The following is an 8,372-nucleotide window of genomic DNA, read 5'->3' as shown; positions in this document are numbered from 1 at the left end:
GAAATTATATAAAAAATTCACACAACTCGGTTCCCAAAAATGGGTGCATTTTATTCAGGATATTGTAGATAATTACAATAATACAGTTCATTCATCAACAAAATCAAAACCATCAGAAACATTTACAAAATTAGAATATGAAAAGGAGATTAATTTGAGAAAGCCCAAGTTCAAAGTTGGTGATATTGTAAGAATATACAGATGGAAAAGTCATTTTGAGAAAGGTTATACAAAGAGATGGACTAATGAATTATTCAAAATCGTTGATGTAATGGATACTATGCCTTGGACTTACAAATTATATGATATGAATTGGGAAGAAATCTTGGGTTCATTTTACTCACAAGAATTACAAAAAACAAAACTGATAATTCATTAAACAACAACCATCCATACTTTCATCCACCCAGATTAGCTAATTTAATTAGTAGTAATAAAAAAATAAAAAAATAAAAAATCATAAGCCACACCCACACAGACCCCACCCACAAACCCCGCACCCACACAGACCCTGCCCACACAGACCACACCCACACAGACCACACCCACACAGACCCCGCCCACACAGACCACACCCACACAGACCACACCCACACAGACCACACCCACACAGACCACACCCACACAGACCACACCCACACAGACCACACCCATCATCCCCCACCCCTGTGTGCCCCCACCCTTGATCCCCCCTCATCCCACCCCCACCTTCCCCACACACACAAGGGGAGGGGAGGGGTGGGATGAGGGGGGATCAAGGGTGGGGGTGCACCTTCCCATCTTTTTTTCCTTTATTCTCTTTTTGTAATTAAGAATTAAATAATTCTGGACAAAGCGAATAAAATCAAAATTATTAAATAACATTAAAAACATAAAAATTATAATAAAACATTTTTCACGAGGTATAAATTCAGTTTCTCCCATAAATCCAGTTTCTTCCAAGGCAATCCAACATAATGTTGTCTCCCATGTTGACTTCACCAATTTCTTTTGTGTCTGCAAGGCACAAAAAGGATTTTAAATTAAATTCACCAAACACAGTATTTGCCTGCCGTGCCATCCCAAAACCACACGAGGGCAGTCTAAGACCATAAATGAGAAACTCCATTTATACTACACACATTGTAAGATGAAAATTTAAAACTCACATGGCCAGGGAATGAGTTGACACTCCTCCCAACTATCATCTCTGCTATTGATCTATCATCATCCTTCGGAACTCCAGGTAATTCTGTAAGGGGTTCATTCAGATCCTCCCTTTGTTGGTGATAATCATTGGTTTCATCGTCAAAGTTTATGTTGTTTGGTTGGCTTTTAATGCTGAAATAAAACAAACAGTTGACATTTAAATACCAACTCACTGGTGATATCAAAATCGCAAGACAGTATCCAAGTATCAACCAAACCGTTTAATAACACACATACACACAGTATCAAAGTTTGTGAAGAATTAATCATATATCTTACCTCTCACATAACATCCCAAACAAGGTGTTTAATTCGTTGTCAGTCATTTGTTCATTTGTAGAGACAGCTTTGGGTAATATTAATGGGTGAGAGAGGCTGTTCAAACATTCAACCATCTCATTATGAAGACCCCTCCGAACTTCAGTGAATTCTTTAAGCGTTTCATTCAGATCCTCCCTTTGTTGGTGATAATCATTGACTTCATTTTCAACATCAATTACCAGCTTTGATAAAGATATACTGTAAAAGAGAAAAAACAATAATTATTGAGAGGCTGTTAATGATGTTCCATATAAGACAATGAATAATTAATCGTGAGAACAAAAAAAACTTACCTGTCTTCTGATAAAGCTTCATCCTCCATCCTCCAGAGAAACATAACGTGTGTTTAAAAAAGCAAGGTGTGGTTAGAGCCTTTATAGGCAAGGCTGAGTCATTGGCAAGGCTGAGTCATGGCTGAGTCATCCTGTGCCAAGTTGGCAACTGGCTCAACAAAAGATGATGCAATGTTTCACCATAAATGATAGAACCAAGTATCAACCAGACTAAAGAGTGGAGGTGTAATCAACCTTGGTATATAAATGGAAAACATAACGAATTTGAAAAATTTCAGATTCAAGAGGTTGAGAGAATCACTGGTCAGAAGGTTCTCAAGACGGATAAACGTATTCATTTGTTAAGTGGGGTAATGGAGGGTGGGACGAAAAATATATTAGAGTGGAGTGAGAACTTTAATGGTTATCAATCGGATAATAAATATTATAATTTTAAAATGGTATGTGGGAGAGGAGGAGGTCAAACAAGAACCCTCCGTGAAACATACCACTTTATACTTTCACAACAAAAGGTTAAGGAACCTGTATACTTTATAAATATACTTGATGGGGATGAGTTCTATAGGAGAATGGAACTCTTTAAAAAGTTAGAAAGAGATAATATATTTATAGGCTCAGTAGTAGAGTGGTCTAAGGAACTACATTAAGGGGGTAGTGGGGGGAATAGGGTAAAAATTACATGTAAGTGAGAAGGATCATAGGTTCATAAGGCTAGAAGGATTATAGATTCATAAAGGAAGAAAATCATAGGTTCATAAGGCTAGAAGGATTATAGGTTCATAAGGTGAGAAGGATTATAGGTTCATAAGGCGAGAAGGATTATAGGTTCATAAGGTGAGAAGGATTATAGGTTCATAGAGGGAGAAATAGAGGTGTTTATGATTTTTGAAAAAGACAAGGGGGTAAATGACATTAGATAGGGATTTCCCATGTTAAACGGAGGTGTCCCAGAAGCAACATTTATCACCTACTAACAGGAATGATGAAGAACAACCTCACTGAGATTATGAAAACCATCCCCAGGAATATCACCACAAATGAACTACAGCTGGAGGCAATATGGGATTCGGTGACGATCCTGAAAAGAGGCTTGGGAACAAAACTCTGAAAAAGTTGAACAGCTTGGTCCATGAACCGTGATCCACTTACCTAAGAAGAGGTGGATACTTTGGGTCATGGGAGGACTCCGTTGCACCTCCTGAAACCCGCAAATGGAGATAACAATCAACGACCGACACACAATTGCCTGATATCAATATTGCAGGATTCCATTCAGCAGGTTACAAACAGAGAAGTCAAACAAACAAACAAACAGGCACTTCTGGAATACCATGTGCGATGTGACTGACTATGTTTCCCGGCACTTGATGTCATGCAAACTTCAATTCTCATTGAACGGACTTACCAGGCACGTTCTTCGGACAATGTGACCTCACACTCAGCAACAACGACCTCCGTAACTGCATCGATGGGGTGCATTCGTGCTCACGCGTCTGGATGAAGGGTGGGAACCTGGGGGAGGGACACAATGAGAATATCCGGAAATGAGTACATGGAAAGACATTACACGTGTCATCTCCAAGTGGAATAAAAACACCTACTGTTGCTGCTTTGGGAGAGCGAACCGCTCCCTCATGTTCAGGTCTTCCCGCTTCCGGTACCTCGAGGATTCCTCATAGTTCGCAAGGGGCGGTGAAGGTGTCAGTAACAGGTCAACTGCACAACACACAGAGAATTTCATACACCACGATTTGTTTATCACTCGAGTAAAAAATGATGGACGTATGGAAGCGTTCACATGGAACCGATCCATATATATTACATACAACGAACTCGGAAGCTCGAGTAATGGACTTACTCTTTGTTCGACGATAATGTCTCGGCATCTCAAATAGGGATAAATCAGATTTCCACAGATAAGCAGAAAACACAACAACTCAAAGGAAAACAACAGATAAATGATGTTTTTCTCTCTTCTCCTTAAAGGAAAGAATGGTCAACTAAACCTGTTTGTTTCCATTAGCAACGAGGTGAATGCCCAGCAACGAATGACATCACAATGGTTGCCAAACTCTTTGGACAAAACCATCAGGGGATCCGGGAAGGGGGTTCAAATGGTCTGCTCCACGACTTGTACAGGGCAAACACAAAGGAAACGAGGGGGGAGGGATAAACAAGAATGTTTAAATGATGTAAAATTAAATTAAGAATTAGAATGTTTAAATTAAAATGAAAGTAAACTTAAATTTGAATGATGTTTAGAAATAATAATTTTTTCGCAATGCACTGCAGTGGCGCACAGTCGATACGACTGATGTCATGTGTCCGCGTGTCCCCAAATGTGGGAAATTGTCGAATTCATGACGTAATCACGTAACGATATCGCGATAACTCCACATGCGGAGCGGCAAACGAGATTATCTTTGGATGAGGTTTATCTTTGTATCTCCGCTTCCAAGGCAGAAACCCGTCCGTTTTCTACATCCTGCATGGTCCGTTTTCTTTCAAAAGTGCACAAGAAGAGTGCTGCAACCGTGGACAGACGATTTTTACACGCTTCAGCACTCGGAGGTCGCGTTCTGTGAGCTTGTGTGGCCGACCCCTTGTGGCTGAGCTGTTTTTGCTCCAAGACGTTTCCACTTCACAATAACAGCATGTACAGTTGACCGGGGGCAGCTCAAGCAGGGCAGAAATTTGACGAACTGACTTGTTGGAAAGGTGGCATCCTGTGATGGTGCCACGATGGAAGTCACTGAGCTCTTCAGTGCGGCCCATTCTAATGCCATTCTAGTGTGGCCCATTATACTGCCATTCCTTGTGGAAAAGATCGCATGGCTGTGTGCTTGATCATATATACCTGTCAGCAATAGGTGTGGCTGAAACAGCCGAATTCATTAATTAGAACGGGTGTCCACATACTTTTGGTATTATTTTGTATGTCGTGCATTCTTTGATCGAATAAACATGACCTATCTGGTTTAAAGCACGATTAGTGGAAATCTGTTTATTATGGATTCATTCACTGTTTCAGCGATCCAAACAATATAAGCTGGCATGCTACGATTGATGTGAAGAGAACGATTGATGTGAAGAGAACGATTGATGTATGGAGAACGATTGATGTGAAGAGAACGATTGATGTATGGAGAACGATTGGTGTGAAGAGAACGATTTATGGAAAGAGAACGATTGATGTGAAGAGAACGATTGATGTATGGAGAACGATTGGTGTGAAGAGAACGATTTATGGAAAGAGAACGATTGATGTGAAGAGAACGATTGATGTGAAGAGAACGATTGATGTGAGGAGAACGATTGATGTGAAGAGAAGATTGATGTGAAGAGAACGATTGAGGTGAAGAGAACGATTGAAGTGAGCAGAACGATTGATGTGAGGAGACCGATTGGTGTGAAGAGAACGATTGATGGAAAGACAACGATTGATGGAAAGAGAACAATTTATGGAAAGAGAACGATTGATGTGAAGAGAACGATTGATGTATGGAGAACGATTGATGTATGGAGAACGATTGATGTGAAGAGAAGATTGATGGATGGAGAACGATTGATGGAAAGAAAACGATTGATGTGAAGAGAACGATTGATGTATGGTGAACGATTGATGTGAAGAGAACGATTGATGTATGGAGAACGATTGATGTGAAGAGAAGATTGATGTGAAGAGCACGATTGATGTAAGGACTATGAACGACCCTCGCCGGTTCCTGCAGTACCCAAAGCCCGGCATGGACTGAGGGCTCGCGTCGGCTAAACGTCGGTCTAACCGCTGCTCCGTTTAACGTCGATGCCTTACTCGCATGCTCACACGCATACGCGACCCCTTTCACACTCACCAAGCCCGGCGCTCCAACGCCGCTCATAAATCCCACACACTTTGTCCCAGCACTCGCTCGTGCATTCTCCCCTCGTACAAACTCAGGTCTACTCATAACGCTCACATACTTCGTTACACACCTGACCACCACACACCTTGGCACACACTCGTCGTTCGCACACTTCATCAACACACCTCCTCGCGCCCACTCCTCGGTCACATCCTCTGTGACAACCATGGGTGTGCACTCGTTTGCACACCCAATCACGCGCTTCAATTTGCCCTCCCGCACCCGCGCCACCACCAACTCACTCTCCATGTCACTCTCACCACCACACTCTGTCGTGCATTCACTCTCACTCTCGACAGCACACTCACTCCACGGCACCCACTTTTTCCTCACACACACCTCCGTTCCACACCTTTTTTCCCCCGTTACGTCCTCCGTAATTCTCACCACAGGTGTGCACTCTTCTGCACACCCAAGCATCACCGCACACCCTTGCTCACCAATACCTCTCGCACTCCCCATGGTCGGACATCCTTGCACACACCCTCTTTCCACACACTCTGCACCAGTCGCACACCTCACCAGTGGCCTCTCAGAAACGCCCGGGTCTAGACCAACACCCAAGCTCACTGAATCTCCTCTCACACCATATACATTCCCGAGCATATCGCCACTCACCTCGGCACCTCTTCTCTTCCACTCCTCCTCCGCCGCCTGCAAAGTCTTTATTTGGTCAGTAAGCACATCGTCACGCTGTGAGCACAGACCTTGCACCAATTCCATCACCTCCTCCTTTATCGCCTTCTTAGTCTCCCTCCGTCTCTTCTTAATTTCACTTACCCACTCTTCCACTTCCTCTAATTTTTGTCTCACCTCCTTTATATCCCGGTGCACCCCTTCAATTTCTCCCTCTAAAGCCACCTTGGTCGTTTCTATGTGCGTTCCGACTTCCCGTTCCTTCGTCTCCATTGTCTCTGTCACCTCGTCCAACCTCTTTGTCAATCCCTCCTGTACCATCTGACATTCTTTCTTTGTCGCCATTAATTCCTTCTTGATCTCTTTTTGCATCGCTTTCAACCCCCCTATTACCGCCGTGTTCTTTTTCACCTGCTCCCCTAACTCCTTTTGTCCCACTGTCAGCTGCTCTACTCCCCGCGTCAGGTCTTCTATGCCCCCCTGTAACCTAGCCGTGCTGTTCCTCACCTCTTTCTCCATGCGCTCCTCACCCCGCTTTACCTCCTCACATACCCCCGCGACCTCCTCGCTCACACCTCGCCTTATATCCTCCCCCATTTCTCCCATCTCTTTGGTAGATGCTGCCCTCATCTGCTCCAAATCCCCCTTGTGGGTGTCCAATTTGGTTTCTAGCCCGATTTTTACCTACTCTATCTGATTCCCCATCTGTTTGGTTTCCTGGGCGGATTGCTCCGCTATTTCCCTCAATTTGCCTTCCATATTGTTTTCTAACCCCGTTAACCCATTCTTCACCCCTTCCATCTGGTTCTCCTGGGCGGCCATTCTATTTTACAACCCCGCTAACCCATCCTTCATTTCCCCGATTTGGTTACCCACGTCCTCCAGTTGCCCCCCCAATTTACCTTCCAGCCCTTCCAACCTGTTGTCTAACCCCTCAAATTTGTTGTCTAAACCCTCAAATTTGTTGTCTAAACCCTCCAATTTGCTGTCTAACTTCCCAATCGCTCACTGGTACCCCTTGCCTCGTCCCTCTGCATTTCTATCGATGCTCGTAGTTGCTCTATGAGCAAATACAAGTCCCACCCCATTGGCACTGCGGGCCCGGCTCTCGCCGCCATGTGCGAGGCGCCATTTTGTGCCCCTCTAACCTCGTGCGCGACGTCCCCATCTTGTGCGCCTGAGGCCCCCTCTACCACATTCTCTTGCTTTCCTCCTCTCTCTCTCCCAATTCCTCCCTGGGGTCCTGGGTTGCTCGGTGCAACGGAGCAACTCTGCCATCCCTCCCATCCCCTGGGCACATGAGCAATAGTTATGGGGTTATGGCGGTGAAAACCAAGCCAGGGCGGGTTAGGATAATGGATTAGGGATCTAGAGAAATGACAATAGGTAACTGTAGAGTTAAGTGGCGACATGTACCTGTAGAGGGGACGTAGAATAGATTAGATGGATTATAATGACGTGGTATGTGCAATAGTGTAAGGGATGACTGGGGATGCACTAAGTTAGAAGGGCACCAGCTAGTTAGATGATGCAGTGTGTGTGAGAATCATGGTGTTGAGCAAATGAGGAATTGCTTGAGAATGGTCGTGTGTGTGAGAATCTTGGTGTTGAGCAAATGAGGAATTGGTTGAGAATGGCCGTGTGTGTGAGAATCTTGGTGTTGAGCAAATGAGGAATTGCTCGTGAGAGATGTGTGTGTGTCAGAATAGCTTTATCTATTGACTAAGATCTATGATCATTGGTCGTCACCTCTGACCCATACCTCATGTCAATTGACGAATCACTGTTCTGTCCTGGGGTCATATCTGACATATCTTTCAATTTTGCCTGGCCATTACATCACAAAGTTCGACTTTTGCACCACTGAAGGCAACTCATCCTTCATTCGTGAGACAGTCAGCCAAAATTGATCAGACAGATATGAAACAGTTCATTGGGAAAAAATATCTCAATTTTAATGGTACCCAAACCTCTTGACAATTAACATTTTGTAAAAAACCATCTTGAAATGTTCTGCCAACAAATGATA

The 8,372-nt window shown here is 43.8% G+C and overlaps 1 long non-coding RNA gene across 1 annotated transcript; it reads right to left on the bottom strand.

The window, feature by feature from the left end:
- Window positions 1-770: 770 nt before the first annotated feature.
- Window positions 771-2,017, bottom strand: LOC144889721 (uncharacterized). The gene is made up of 3 exons (XR_013622022.1): window positions 1,468-2,017; window positions 1,149-1,320; window positions 771-996 (listed from the first exon to the last, which is right to left on the bottom strand). It is a non-coding gene; the product is annotated as an uncharacterized LOC144889721 (long non-coding RNA).
- Window positions 2,018-8,372: the final 6,355 nt, after the last annotated feature.

This window comes from Myxine glutinosa, chromosome 1 (genome assembly GCF_964187855.1).
Source record: "Myxine glutinosa chromosome 1, kmMyxGlut1.1, whole genome shotgun sequence".
Lineage (NCBI taxonomy): Eukaryota > Metazoa > Chordata > Myxini > Myxiniformes > Myxinidae > Myxine > Myxine glutinosa.
Note: the sequence above shows the minus strand (reverse complement) of the source record. Positions and strands in the feature narration are given on the sequence as shown.